The sequence below is a fragment of the Lactuca serriola genome, chromosome 1 (assembly GCF_051521515.1).
Source record: "Lactuca serriola cultivar US96UC23 chromosome 1, Lser_US96UC23_V15, whole genome shotgun sequence".
Classification (NCBI taxonomy): domain Eukaryota; kingdom Viridiplantae; phylum Streptophyta; class Magnoliopsida; order Asterales; family Asteraceae; genus Lactuca; species Lactuca serriola.
Window position 1 is genome coordinate 163,349,962 of NC_136408.1, and position 15,472 is coordinate 163,365,433.

Consider the following 15,472-nt stretch of genomic DNA (forward strand, 5'->3'; position numbering starts at 1 on the left):
CGAAATTTAAGAACACGCTATGTATCCTTGACTAAATTTATTCACATTCCACAACCTAAGCCTTTAGATTTGAAATGAAGCATAATATTCTCTCCCTTAATTATAGCAAAACGACTATTCAACCCTTACAAATTTGCAAAGTATGACTCTTGTTTTCTATAATTAATATTGCTAACTTGCAATACTTGCCTTAATAATCATACAAGCATAACATTTATGCTCCCACTATCACGATGATTATTATAAACATAACACTTATGCTCCTACTAGCTTTGACATGTATTCAGAAACAGCTTAACTTTCAGAAAAACAATACCTATTGAATTTTTTAAGTTCATGTTTCTAATACCTAATTCTTTGATAATCCTTTATCTAAGCTTATACACCTTTCCTTTAGATAGCTACTATGTGTGTCTAAACAATTCAGACTAATTGCCAAATCTCACAATTCAAATCATGGAAAGGGATACCGTAACCATAATCGAATTCGAGAATCCAATTTTCACAATCACTATCTTCTTAAAATCTCTCTTAGTGAAAGCATTTCCTCACAATCATTTTCATGAAAGAGGGAATCTTATGACACTTAGATTTTAATGGTGTATATGTTCCTATCCATGTGAATTTTTCAAAAACAAAGTTTACGACAAATTCAAACTCATATGGACCGAACTTTCTTAATCTTGATTTCTTGCCTTATGGTAACACGGCTACCCACCATTTCTTCCAAGTAGTTAAGCAGCTCACCCTTTCCCATCAATGTACTTTTCATTGATTAAGGTCCTTGCCTTTTATGCATTCAAATGAGAACTCATAGAACTCATATGCATAATTAACTCGATTGGAACGGCACAGAAACAAGATAATGTCAACACGATAGGTTGTAAACCTCTACCCGTGTGCTAGTGAAGATCGATAAGGTTTATTCTTGATTAGTTCTTTAATTTTTTTTAAGACCATTAAGACTCCCACTGACTCCTTGACATATAAGATTCTCTTATCAATAAACATTTCTTGACAAACAAATATTCAAGAGTTAGTGTAGCTTTTATCAAGACAAAAACATTTCATAAAATTGGTCCTAGTTGGTCTTTGTCTTATCCAAGACATCACAACTTTCCACATTTTATGAATGTTATAAACCTTCCTAATACTTGTCACTCAATGTCACAATCTTAACTCTAAGACTTGTTTTGGAACAAAGTATGATTGACTTTTTGATTTAACCATTTCTTCAATTCTTGATTCCTCTTCTCAGACATACAATTGTACTAAGACTCTCATAGAGGATCAATTGAGATACGGTTCTTAATCATTAAGACCTATCATAAAACATAATAAAAGGTACTCTCCCTTCTTCTTAGAATAAAGAGACTTTTATCTTTTTGCCTACTTGATTCTTCTTATTCGTTCTGTTATTGATTTAAACTTTTTTTTAATCAATTCAGAATTACACTTAACCTTATAAGTATAATCATATTTACTAATCCTTTAGTAAATCATGACGAATATCTTTGTTACTCTTGTGGTGGACTTGATCAACACACAACTTTGTGTACTTGATCTCCTAGTCCTTCACTTGACACTTTGTCAACGAATTAGTCTAATTTCCAAATATGAAATTTCTCATTCATCGTGCAACCAAGTTGCATGATTCCAAATTTCTGTCCAACTGAAACTTGGGCGATGAGAAACTCTCCCTATTTGGTAAATTCTTGACATTTCCATAAATAAAATAATTAAGAATCACATCCATTTGTTGTAGAAATATGCAAACATCAATTTTTCATAAAGATTTCATTACAAGGAAATAAATAAATAAATGAGTCAAACCAAAATTTATTTTATTCATAAAAGTAGCGGAAAACATTTGTCCTTACATTGCAAAATCAACTGAAAAAACTATGTAATCAATATTCCTAACAACTCTATCATAACTTTCTAAGCTCAAAATCTAATCTTCAAGTCCATGCGATCGAGATCCATTTCTTTGTGATTAGACTCATCTTGCTTTTCCATCAAGCTTCCTCTCTTTTCATTGATCCTGCAAAACATTCAAATGCAATCTTATCACATCATGTATCAACGAATAAGAGCTTAATGGAGTTAGATAGTGGATTTTACCTGAAGCACAACCATACTCTTTGACTGTCCCATCTTCTGGACTCTTACGACTCTTAGGACAGACTTGTATCCAACGCCCTTTCTCTTGGCAGAAAACGCAGGTCGGTTCTCCTAGAACGTCCTCGGAAGCATGGTTGGTTGACTTTCCCAACAAATACGCTCCATTGCTTTGCCAAATCATTTCTGATTCAGAAGCAATGAGCATGTAAGTTAGGTCAATGAGGTTTTCGTCATGATCCATCATATAATACTTTCTTTTGAAATCATTATATGATTCAGGAAGTGACTGCAAAACCCAGTTCACAGCCAACTTATCCGGGAATGACGCACCCAACATTATCAACCTATCGATGTGTGATTTCATTCCTAGAACGTGGGCACACACGGGTTTACCATCTTCATGTTTCATTTTCAATAGGGCTTTAGTGACATTGAACCTTTCAATTCTTCGATCTTGTGGGTTAGGGAGAACAACGGGAGAAGGAGTAGGAAGTGAAGCATGATTTCTTGTTCCTCAATCGAATCGTGGAATATCATCTTCATGTGGAATGCTTGTTCCACGGGATTTGGGAACACCATAGTTGTCGTACTTTGACATCTACAAAACGGGAGAAAACAAATTCAAGTTAGTTGATCCATTGAGTCCTTAATAAATCACCCAAATGAGATATTAAGGCTAGGACCCAACACAATACGCTACAACCTAGAAAAGGGATGTCGTAATCTAGTTGCAGAATATTTGAAGGTAAGTGAATGACGATTCACTAATTTCCACCATTAAAAATGAAAAAGAAATTTAAGTTTTAAATCTATGAAAACTCCTAGATCCTTTGAGATTCATTGAAAATTTCAATGGCATGTTTAAATCTCGATATGCCCCTCTAGTTTGTGACTGGGATGTCGAGGATCACAAAGCGGGTGTGAATAACCATGCAAACTTACATGGTGCCCTCACATGTTACGGTCACCTATTCGATGTGCCGGTAAACAACATACGTTCCACCGAACTATGACAAACATTGAGTCACCCTTTTCTACCTTTGCTTAGAACCATTTAGTGTGCTGGTAAACCACACACGCTCCACTAACGTCTTCGCAAGGGCACAAAGTGTAATTTCATGGAATTGTATCAATTCACCTTTTCTTAAAGTAACTAAGATGGGGAATTTGTAAAACATTTAGTTACTTTTGTACTTCATTATACTTATAATGGAAGGTTCTGTCCTATCCTACCCGTTCGGCTAACGACCCTCCACTAGTCAAGAGTGCGGTGGGTAAGAGTGGATACCCATTCAATCGCCATTTTATAGGCAATTTCCTTAAACACCCCTTATAGACCAGCTTCGTGAATGAGGCCTACTAACTGTAAGACTGACTTTTACTCACATAAATATAATGTTAGACTTTTAATGTTATATATAGTATAGGATGTATTTTATACTTTTAAAAATACTAGGTGGTCAAATTTAATAATTATACATTTAATTCAATTAAATTGTAAACCAAAACTTTATGGATCTATTAAACTTCTTTTAATTATACACCTTAATTAATTAATAAAACCATAAGGGTGTGATTTGAACTTTTCAAAACAATACTAGGGTTTTAGAATTTAACATTCCGAAATTAAATTTTTAATCAACTTTTAAATTCCAAAACTTGAGGGCAAGTTTTGAAACATTTCAAAACATTAGGGTTTAGAATTTAAATATTTCAAAATCAAACCTTTTAATCAAAATTTAAATTCCAAAACTTGAGGGCAAGTTTTGAAACCTTTTCAAAACAATAGGGTTTCAACTATTTAAATATCAAAACAAAACTTTTGAGTTCAAATTTAAACTATAAAACCTAAAGGGGAAATTGAAACTTTTCATAACACAAGGATCAAATAACAAATAATATAAATTAAACAATCATATAAGGAAGTTATTATCTAACCAATTGGTAATTATCTTTTGTTTAATCAAGGATATACTCACAAATATGAATAAAATCGGATTTTAATGACCTAAAACAGATAAGGCATGTATCCATGAGGAAAACAGCAAGAAATCCCGAAAATAGCTCCATCTGACGCTCGAACTCGCCGAGTACCACACTGTACTCGCCGAGTTGAGGCCTACTCGCCGAGTACACTGTGGTACTCACCGAGTTCATCAGCCAGGGAGCTCAAAACTCGATTTTGCAACTTGAACAAACATACAAGGCATCAATACAATAGAAACCAATCAAGGCTCTGATACCACTGATGGGTTTTAGCCATAAGAACATCCTATGTGCTCATGCAAACCCTAATGCTTAGATCTAGGTTTCTCTATTGTACATGCAATTCATCCAAGACTATAAACCCTAGATCAAGTATATGATAATCAATATAACATATGAATTAGGGTTTAGATCATACCTTGATTGTTATGTAGCAATAACAATCTCAAATTCTCCTTGTAATGACTTTAGAAAGCTTAGAGTCACAAATGTCACTCCTCTAATGGTTCACAAACACCAAGAGCAAGAGGATGAAGAAGAGAAGAGAAGGAGGCTGCCCAAAACGTGTGGAAACCCTAATCAACAAGTACACCACGTTTTTGAGCCTTAAGGGTCCTTTAAATAGAGAGGCTATTAGGGTTATCTAACAAGGAAACCCTAATTTGGATGCTTAAGCCCTAAGCAACCCATGGACTCCTTCCTTAACAAGCCTTGGACGATTTCTAATGGGTTTCCCCATAGAATTCGTCCAACCTTATATTATAAGGTAATCCATAGCCCAATTGCAATTATCTTATAATTACAATTCCGGTCCCTTAAGTTTAATTAATCTCTTTTAGCTACAAACTTAATTCTTATTACTTCTTGACTAATATTAATTAAACAATATGATTTCTCCTTTAATATATTATTCTCATAATATATTAATAAATCATATTTAATCATTTCTCTCCATAATTCATCCTATGAAGTTGCTCTGGTGAAGGCAACCCAAAAGGACCATGCACCATCGGGTCAAGTACATACCAAAATAGTTATGGACTTAGACACTAATCCAACAGTTATCTACGCGAGAATTGGGGTAAGAAAATAATTATTAGATGAACTATCTAGATAATTATTTAGAAAATCTTCATTAGCTACATCGCTATTTGTGAAGTGCATACCAGTTATCTGTAATCGAAATAGGATATGCCTTCGAATAAGTGATCTTAACTTGAAATTCACACAGAATAGGGGTAAAGCAAACTTTTCACAGATTATAAGTCTATAACATCCTAGTTACATATAGTCTTAATGTATCCACTTAGCAACTATCAACTTAGTAATCAAGATCTCGTTTTAGTTCTCAAGTATAAAGTACTTATAGTAACACTAAATACTCCTATAGTATTTTAAGTTTAATGTTATGTTCTACTGTTCTCATTGTGGTAGTGTTGGTAAGATTTTAGACTTGTTGCAACCACACAACTACACTTAGGCACATGCTAGTCAACCCTCGGATAATATAGTTGATCAGTCTATATCTTCCCAGTTTTGACTATATGTCTCTAACTCCACATGTGTTGCCCAACAATCGTAATTCTTTTGTACGGTCCTAGTGACACTGATTTTAGTATGAATGCAGGCACGTATACTTAATTAAATATTTTACTATTTAAAGTATAAACTCTTGGTCAGAGTAATTTTTAATCCCTATGTATTTATAGTTAGTATATCTTTTATGGGTTGATATACTTAATTCACAATAAACAATGCTCTGATACCAATCTGTCACACCCCAAAACCATGAACGACGGAAACGTTCTGGGGCGGAGGACATCATGTACAGTATCACAACAATGAAAAGTAGTAAACAAGCAGCAACATCATCCATTGCATTAAAAATATAATTTTAATACAAGTGTGTTCTGTCAAATTATAATAGACACTAAAGCATAAATCAAAATGAAAGATGCATCTTGAACGAGCACCATCTTCCCTGAACCTTGCATCGGTACCTGTCTATGGTTGACCTGAGGATACAAGTTATTTTGAAAGAGAGTATCAGCTTTAAAGCTGGTGAGATCATAAGTATTTTAGTGTCTTAATTTGTAAGAAAGTATTTGAAAATTTTTATGAACTGTAAGTATGAAAATGTTTTGAATGGTCCTAGGAAACCATATGTTTCCTACTAAGCGTATCCTTCTACCAAGGCATCTAGTGTCTGTGTGTGTGTGTCTCTTATAAGAGTGTGTATTTTCCTAAATCTTATTATCATTAACCAAAAATATAGCTTCTACATTACCGTGCATCGTGTGAATGTTCACGAAGTGAATGTAATGGGAAAATGGAATAGTACTATGGTGTTGTATCGAATAACTACAACCGTACTAACTACCTTAAGTCTATTGTAATCTTAAAAGTACTGTAGTATTTGTAATAAGTGACTACTTCTGTACTAATATTTCCTTATTTGAGGGATAAGGCATAATGTGATGGCTAGATCCCAGGCTAGACGCTCCCCTGTCAAAGGGATTTTGGGACCCTTACATGACCCCTGCATATTTGCAAGCCGTGAACATCCACATTACTATGATCATGTATACCCAATATAACTATCACAATGCGTTGCGATTCATTGGTATAGTTAGATCATGAAATCGTTCCATGCTATATCACCTAGTGATGTATGTCCTATCATCGCATAGGATTTATATAAAAGTATATGAACGTATGACTTTTCTACCCACTGTTTTGAATGGTCCTAGGAAACCATATGTTTCCTACTAAGCGTATCCTTCTACCAAGGCATCTAGTGTCTGTGTGTGTGTGTCTCTTATAAGAGTGTGTATTTTCCTAAATCTTATTATCATTAACCAAAAATATAGCTTCTACATTACCGTGCATCGTGTGAATGTTCACGAAGTGAATGTAATGGGAAAATGGAATAGTACTATGGTGTTGTATCGAATAACTACAACCGTACTAACTACCTTAAGTCTATTGTAATCTTAAAAGTACTGTAGTATTTGTAATAAGTGACTACTTCTGTACTAATATTTCCTTATTTGAGGGATAAGGCATAATGTGATGGCTAGATCTCAGGCTAGACGCTCCCCTGTCAAAGGGATTTTGGGACCCTTACATGACCCCTGCATATTTGCAAGCCGTGAACATCCACATTACTATGATCATGTATACCCAATATAACTATCACAATGCGTTGCGATTCATTGGTATAGTTAGATCATGAAATCGTTCCATGCTATATCACCTAGTGATGTCTGTCCTATCATCGCATAGGATTTATATAAAAGTATATGAACGTATGACTTTTCTACCCACTGGTACTAGACTGACTGAAAGGAACTATTATGTCCATATATGTACACATGATATATAACTAATATTTAAACGACCTTCAGACGGATACCTGATATCCCACCAGACCACATCTCAAGCGCGAAAAGGAAATAAGGTGGATAGCCTTCCTAAGTCCTTTAAACATTACTTATATAACTATACATATATAGGCATGCTTATAACAGGGTCTCTATGTAAACGTATCTATGTAAATGTACTCATGTAAATGTAATCATGTAAACATATATATGTAATAGTATGGTAATGTACTGAAATGTTCTGCGTGTGCTAGCTGTAACGTGTGTTCTCTCTCTATCTAGCAAGTATTGACTCATGAATGAACTGACTCTTTGTATGATATCGTGTTCTAGTAATAGTTCTAGTATCTTCCTAAACTACCCTTATGGTAGCTTACTAGTAATGTAACTGGTATGTATGAACATAGACGTATACCCTTGCTACCCAAGGGTATTGAATGAACTTAAAGAACCTTTATGACTATATATGTACACATGATATATAACTAATATTTGAACGACCGTCGGACGGGTACCCGATATCCCACCAGACCACATCTCAAACGCGAAAAGGAAATAAGGTGGATAGTCCTTCCTAAGCCTTTTAAACATTGCTTATATAACTATACATACGTAGGCATGCAATTGATAATATAAAAGCATAAAATAAGTTTTGTAAAACCTTTGAACATAATTATTATCTAAGAAAAGATTGACTTTATGTCAATCTATAAAACGGTTTGAAAGCATGGGTTTCATAAAACAGTTTAAGTATAAAGAAACGTTTGGTGGTAACACAATTGTAAATGAGTTTGAAATGAAACATACAGTGTAAAATAAGGAGGTTTAAACATATAAAACGTTTATGAAAATCATTTGAAGAAATCTGTTTGGTAAAACGGCTAATAAGTTGTAAATCATTTGAATGCTGCTTATTAATCACATGTGATTGATATAATAACTAGCATGATTCTACTTGTATCCCCCCATAAAACATTTAAAAACAGTTAAAACATTGATTAAGGTGTATGAACTCACCTGTAGTGAGTGGTACTGATGAACTGAAGAGGTAGGACTACTAGGTGTCAAGTGAAGTCTTGAACACACTCTATGATCCTAGTTAGCATATAATATCACATATATGTATCAAATTAGTCTATAAACAACTAATAAACAAGTCAAGACACCCTAGGACATGCTAAACACCTTTATCAAGTGTTATTAGCCTCAAGGATTGCATCTAAGTTGTTGTAGGGATAAGCTATTGTGTGTAGGGTTCAAGCAAAACCCCTTAATGGAGTTCACGTCCCTAATGTCACTAACAAATGAGTTTACGGTCGTAAACTCATGAGTTTACGGCCATAAGCTCATACTTACATGACCAATTGATGTTTGAGGCTCTATAAGACCCTAAGAAGCATTTCTACTTAATGACATGGTCTTTGGAAGAGTTTAGGGCATAAAATAACTCCTTTTAGGAGTTCACGGCCCTGGGACCAAACCCCTTGGAGATTACGGCCGTAATCTCCCATGGAAAGGGTTTTTTTGGTGTTTTCAAGTCCCTAAATTAACTAGGAATAAATCTAGGCTAGTGTCCAAGGCTTAAGGTTGGAGATTACGGCCGTAATCTCCCATGGAAAGGGTGTTTTTGGTGTTTTCAAGTCCCTAACTTAACTAGGAATAAATCTAGGCTAGTGTCCAAGGCTTAAGGAGAGTTTAAAGCACCTTTTGGCCCTATTGTTTGGAGTTCATGGCCCTGGAACTTCTTGGGCCGTGAACACCTTACTCTTGATGTTCTAAGGGTGTTTTCTAGTCCTAAACACATTAGGGTACAAGTCTAAACTAGTTTCATTGCAATAGGAACGGACTAGGGTATCATTTGACCCCTAAAGAAGGGTTTACAGTCCAATATGTTCTTGGGCCGTAAACTCTCTAATCCTTATGTTTTCCTATGAATTCTAGTGTTTTAAGCACATAAGAAGCTTTACAATACCACTAGATAGAAGTACTCACTTTCCGGGACGAAAGTCCAAAGATCCTTGAGAGAGAATTCGGCTCTTCTCTAGTTGGAAATGGAACTAATGAATAAATATGGCTCATAATCCTATATATAGTTCTGGGATTTTTGGCAGAAAATATTTTATTCACGCAATGAACTCTAATATCATAGAGTTTTGGAATAACAGAGTTGCACAATACCCTAGTGCATCCACTCTCCTGATATCTCCTTAAGTGTAAACCTGAAATACTCAAACTTATACCAAAAGTCTGGAAATTTACTGCAACTGTTCTAATCTTCTACTGACTTGATATGGTTTGTACAGAATGGAAATTTCGGGTTGTCACACTTTTTGTCCCCATAAATTTGAGTATCAAAGTTGTTATGTTTGTTTGTTTGTTTTGTTTTTTTGAAATCAGATGATCATCTTAACGCTAAAATGATAAATGTTTTTCTTGATGATGGAATTGATGTGCTGATGTTTGGAATGCTTGTAATGTTGAAATCATATGTTGTTTTCTTTTGCTTGAAAACATAATCTAGTAATGTGATGATAGTTCTTGAAGCGAAGCTACATAATACATTTTAAATATAATTATTTTTTCTTGAGCTTGAGGGTTCAAGTCTTGTGGTGGACTTATGTGGAATTAGGTGTTAGTTTAAGAGTAGATTATAATATTTGTATTTGCCGGCTCAAAAAAAAAACTTGTCGAGAGTGTAAATGTGGTGGTCCACAATCGTATGTGTGTCATCTTTTTAACCATTAATTTGTCTTTTATTTTACTGTGATTATGAAAGACATCACAAAAGCTAAAACCACTTGCACTGAGACACGTACAAACACTCTAACTTTTTTTATGAATGCCTTTGCTATTTGAATAACAATTTTTTTTAATTAAGGGTATTATTGTCATTAAACTAAATTTTCAGTGGATGGATTAAATTTTTAAGTACCCATTTTTAAGTGGGGCCATACCCTACTTGTACACTAGCTTCACAAATATGCTTATAAATGTGTGCTCTTATGATGATTTGTAGAATTACTATGATAAAGGGGAAGAAAGACTAGAGATAAGGATATCGGTTTCTATTATTGTCAAAAATAGGGTTACTTCGACATTACTCTATCTCCTGTTATTGCATGTTGTCGATGTTCTTTCTAGGTTTCCGGCCACTCTCTCGTTAGAAAGAGCTTTTCCCCTGAACCATCACATTGAGTTGAGTCAACTCAGAGATAGAGATAGTTTAAGACACAAGAGGATATTAAACAAGTATTATGATCCATGGGGTGTTGTTGCATTCGCTATACTAGGAACTTATGATCTTCCTGTTGTTTGGTACATACTCGAACTTACTTCATTTTTTGTTTATGATTTTAAAATTTCTTGAAATACAAACTTATTATGCTGCTGGCAGTGGACTTGTAGCTTGTACTTCAAAAGAAACACAATCTATTTCTAATTTCCTTGTATATACGTTTGTAGGTGGCATTATATTATAAATTTGGAGAGCATTTCGGTCAATGGTCAAACATTAGTATTTTCACTAAATGAAAACAAGGGGAACGATAAGTATACCTTATGCTCTATGACCCTACAAGCACCCCAACATGTTCTCATAACAGGTGCACTTACAATCTCCACTTTGAAAATGGGATTTGGGTAAGTTCTCATTTATCATCAACTATAGAATTTTATTTCTCTTCCTTCTTTCATTCTCTATAAATTAAACAGTTGATTTAATGAATTATGCATGGAAAACTGTAGCACATTGAAACTAGACACTTCATTAAAACTAACCGACCAGTTGATGGGGTTTTGGGTTTAGGTCAGCAAGGTATATCTGTCATTTCCGAAATTTCTTCACAAGGGATTGCACCAAATTCATTTACACATTGTCTTGCCGGTGATGGAGGTGGGCTTTTGGTCCTTGGTACACCAATCATGCCTGATATCGTCTTTACTCCTCTTGTCAAATCAAAGTAAGTTTTCTTTTTGTATAAAGTCAAAAGCAAACATGTGTATATCTTCTACCATACTAAAGCAAAAGAAACACCATTTATTTGTATTTCCTTCTAAATATGTTTTCAAATATGTTTGCAGATGTCATTATAATATAAATTAGGAGATCATTTCGGTCAACGGTCAAACATTATTAATTCTGCAAAATATAATTGATATATGTTGAGAGGAAGATGGAGCACTCCTTATGATGCTAAGGAAATTGAATATTTAGAAAAATGAATTTTTACATGTATTATTCACAATTCTAGTTTATATTTTTACAATTATATATGAATGTAAATAAATATGTAAAAATATTAGAGAATGAAATTTTATAAGAAAACAATTTCTAAAAGCTAAACATAAAAATTAAGGTTAAAAATAGTTGTATAAATGATAATTTTGTGAAAGCAATTTTGTAAAAAATAAAATTACAAAAAATATAGACAATTTCATGAAGGGTCTCTATGGTTTTGATTTTGCTATAAAATAGTTTTTATGAAACTTTTTTTTGTACGAATGGTGCATATTGTAATGTGCTGGTTCTCACACCAGGTACACCCCAAAATATACTTTCCATTTATATTTTTATAAAATATTATTGGTGTACACTGGCAGTCTGCCAGAACTAAGACTGAAATAGTACCGAGTAGGCCGCTACAATAATTTAAACTGCAAAATAGCCACAATAAACATCATACGCCATACGACTTATTTAAGAACATCTACAACAACGTGATCAACACATAACGACATATAATAATCGATTTCTCAATAATAAATGAACATTTCAATAGTTATATCAAAGTCAACTAATTATTGTCTCGTGACCTCTTTTGATATCACCTAATATCATTTCTTCATAATAGTGATTGCCTTGAACTTCGTAAGGTCAATCTAGAATCCATTTATCCATAATAGTCAAGGTCGGTGATTTTGAAGGCCTGTATAAAAAATAAAAACGGATCTAAATATAATTTTCATATAAGCAATAATTTATTATTACTACCATAAGATTTGACATCTAATAAATCATTGTTAATTATATTAGTAATTTAGTATGTAGTACTATAAGCAAAAAAAAAAAAAAAAAAAAAAAAAAAAAAAAAAAAAAAAAAAAAAGCTATTCGTTTACAAATAATCAAAGAAGATACTTAGTAACAGAAATTTTAATAATACCCAAAAAAGAAATTCAGACCTGCTATGCGGTCCACACACCTAGCATGTAACTCAGGTTTTTTTTTTTTTTTTTTTTTTTTTTTTTTTTTTTTTTTTTTTTTTTCAATTCCCATATAATATCGTTATTAAATTTTCACCATATATTGTTATTAGAAAACTCAATAAAATGCAAATTTTAACTTCTCATTTTGTAGAAAAAACCCAATAAAATCAATAAATTGTTATATTTATTTATTTATTTTTTATTTTACTGATTGCAAGCTCACAAAGAAGTTACGATTGAAGGCAAAAAAATAAAAAACAAATAAATAATAATAATTAAAATTAACTTTTCGTTTTGTAGAAAATACCCAATAAAATCTATAAATTCATTTTGTTATTTAATTTTTTATTTTATTGAATACAAGCTCACAAATAAGTTTGGACTGAATGCAAATTAAATTTGTATTAGAAAATAAAAATTGCGTTGAAAAAAAATCTCAGAAAAGAAGTTTAAAAAAATGCAAGTTAAATATATGTTCAAAAATAGTTATTAAAGGGAAAAAGTGTACAGAAAGCATCCACCGCAAAGAAGAAAATGTCAATTAAATTTAACTATCACCCTTATAAGTAACCAACAATAAGATTCGAACATTCGCCGTCCAAGTGGATTAAGCACCCTTATACCAACTGAAGTAGAACCATATTATTTGCAAATTTTAATATTAGAATATTTAATAAATTGATTAAGATCGGTCCCTTATTTTTTTTTCAGGCTTATTCGGCCGCACGCTTTGCACTACCTTAGGACCGGTTGATAATAGTTATTGTCTTGAAGTGATTTTGACTACGAATCATGTTCAATACTTATTCTCTAATCAAGTACCTATGCAGTTAGTAGTTAGTAGCAGCTCTGCTGCAGCGTACAAAACAAACAAAGATAAACAAGAATGAACATGTTGATTCTAAAAGAATAACAACGAGAATCTCTTCAAAGCCACGTTGATTCTACGAATACCGTGGAAATGTCTTCAAAATATGGGTTAAGACGAAATATGGGTTAAGACGCACAGAATTTGAGAGAAAATTGAAAGTTCATAAAATTGATGATCGACCATGTAAATTACATCAGCAACAATTACATAAGAAACAAAATGAAAATGAAACCCTAAAGGTCTATGGGCCAAATACAAACCCAAAAACAAAACTCAAACATTAATGAAAAATAACAAAATTGTCCATAACTCCGTTTAGAAAGTGATTTCTGAACTCAAAAATGGGTAGGTCCCCTTTCGGACTTATAATGATGTGCTCCATGTTCCAAGCTTCGATTTGACTGGTCGTAGGCCCAAAATAGAGTCTCGTAGACAAAGTTATGGTAATTTTCGTGAGGAACTAATACCATAAAAACCTTTAAAATTTTATGAAATGCTTTGAAATTTTTTGTGTCCAGTAAAACAAAAAGTTTAAGTAAAATTTTGCAGTTTTGCCCTTTTAGGCGGTAGTCCGATTGCCAGCCGGTGACACACACAACTGGAAGATGACTGGCGTTGATTAGCAACGACGATGATGTGGAAGATGTCTTACCCTTGCTTACAAATGGAAGATGACTGGCGCTGATTGGGCAACGACGATGATGTGGAAGATGCCTTACCCTTGCTTAAAAATCAGGCACGCATGAAGGCAACAAAATTCAAACCCAACATCTTCCCCTCATAAGGCAACAATTATACCATTACGCTAGAGACATTTTTGTGTTTGTATACCACAACCATTTTATAATGTTGATTACTAAAATTGTTATTACTATTATTATTATTATTACTCATATTATTATTATTATTATTATTACTACCCGTATTATTATTATTATTATTATTATTATTATTATTATTATTATTATTATGTAAATATATTTTTAGAACGTATTTATATATTTAAAATCAATCGTTTTTATCTTTAAAAATCATACTTATGTAGCTTAAAAATTGTTTTGATGCATTTATTAGTTATAAACGTGTTTATTTTGCATAAGAATATAATTTTCCATTTTCATATGTATAAAAAACGTTTTTATACGTTTAAATATGCACAAAAACGTTATTTATATCTATAAAACATTATTTATACATACAAAAACATTTTTTTTTACATAAAAATATAAATAAATATATTTTCTTAATTATATAAGTGCATATAAATATGTTTTTAACGTTTATAAAAACATTTAAGTATGTGTTTAACGTATAAATATGTTTTTTTTTTAAGTTTTGCTTTATATATAAACAATATTTGTTTATATGTATAACATTTTATTTCAAAAAATATATATGCAAAAGTTAAAATACACATATAATATGGTGCGTGTTTTTCTTTTGATATTGCACGTTATAACGTGTTATGGCGTGTTTTTCTTTTGAGACACAATGTTTTGCTCTTTTTTATGCATTTCTAATCGGACATACCAGTATTTTGCTTTTTTGTTAATTTTTCTATAATTAGTTGTTGATATAACATTTATAAAAACTAGTTATATTTTATATAAATCTATATTTATGTGGTAATATAATTATAAATTTATACAAAATCGTTAAATCATTGTCTTAAATCACGCATTGAAAAACGTTATAGCTCTCCATGGCTCGTTAAGCTTGACGTTTGACCTTACCGCCAAGTCATACCTCACGTCTTTTAGCCTTATATATATATATATATATATATATATATATATATATATATATATATATATATATATATATATATATATATATAGACTAGCCGTTTACCTGCGCCAAGCGACGGGTGCAAATAGTTTTTCGGAAATTTGTTTCTAGAGGCGA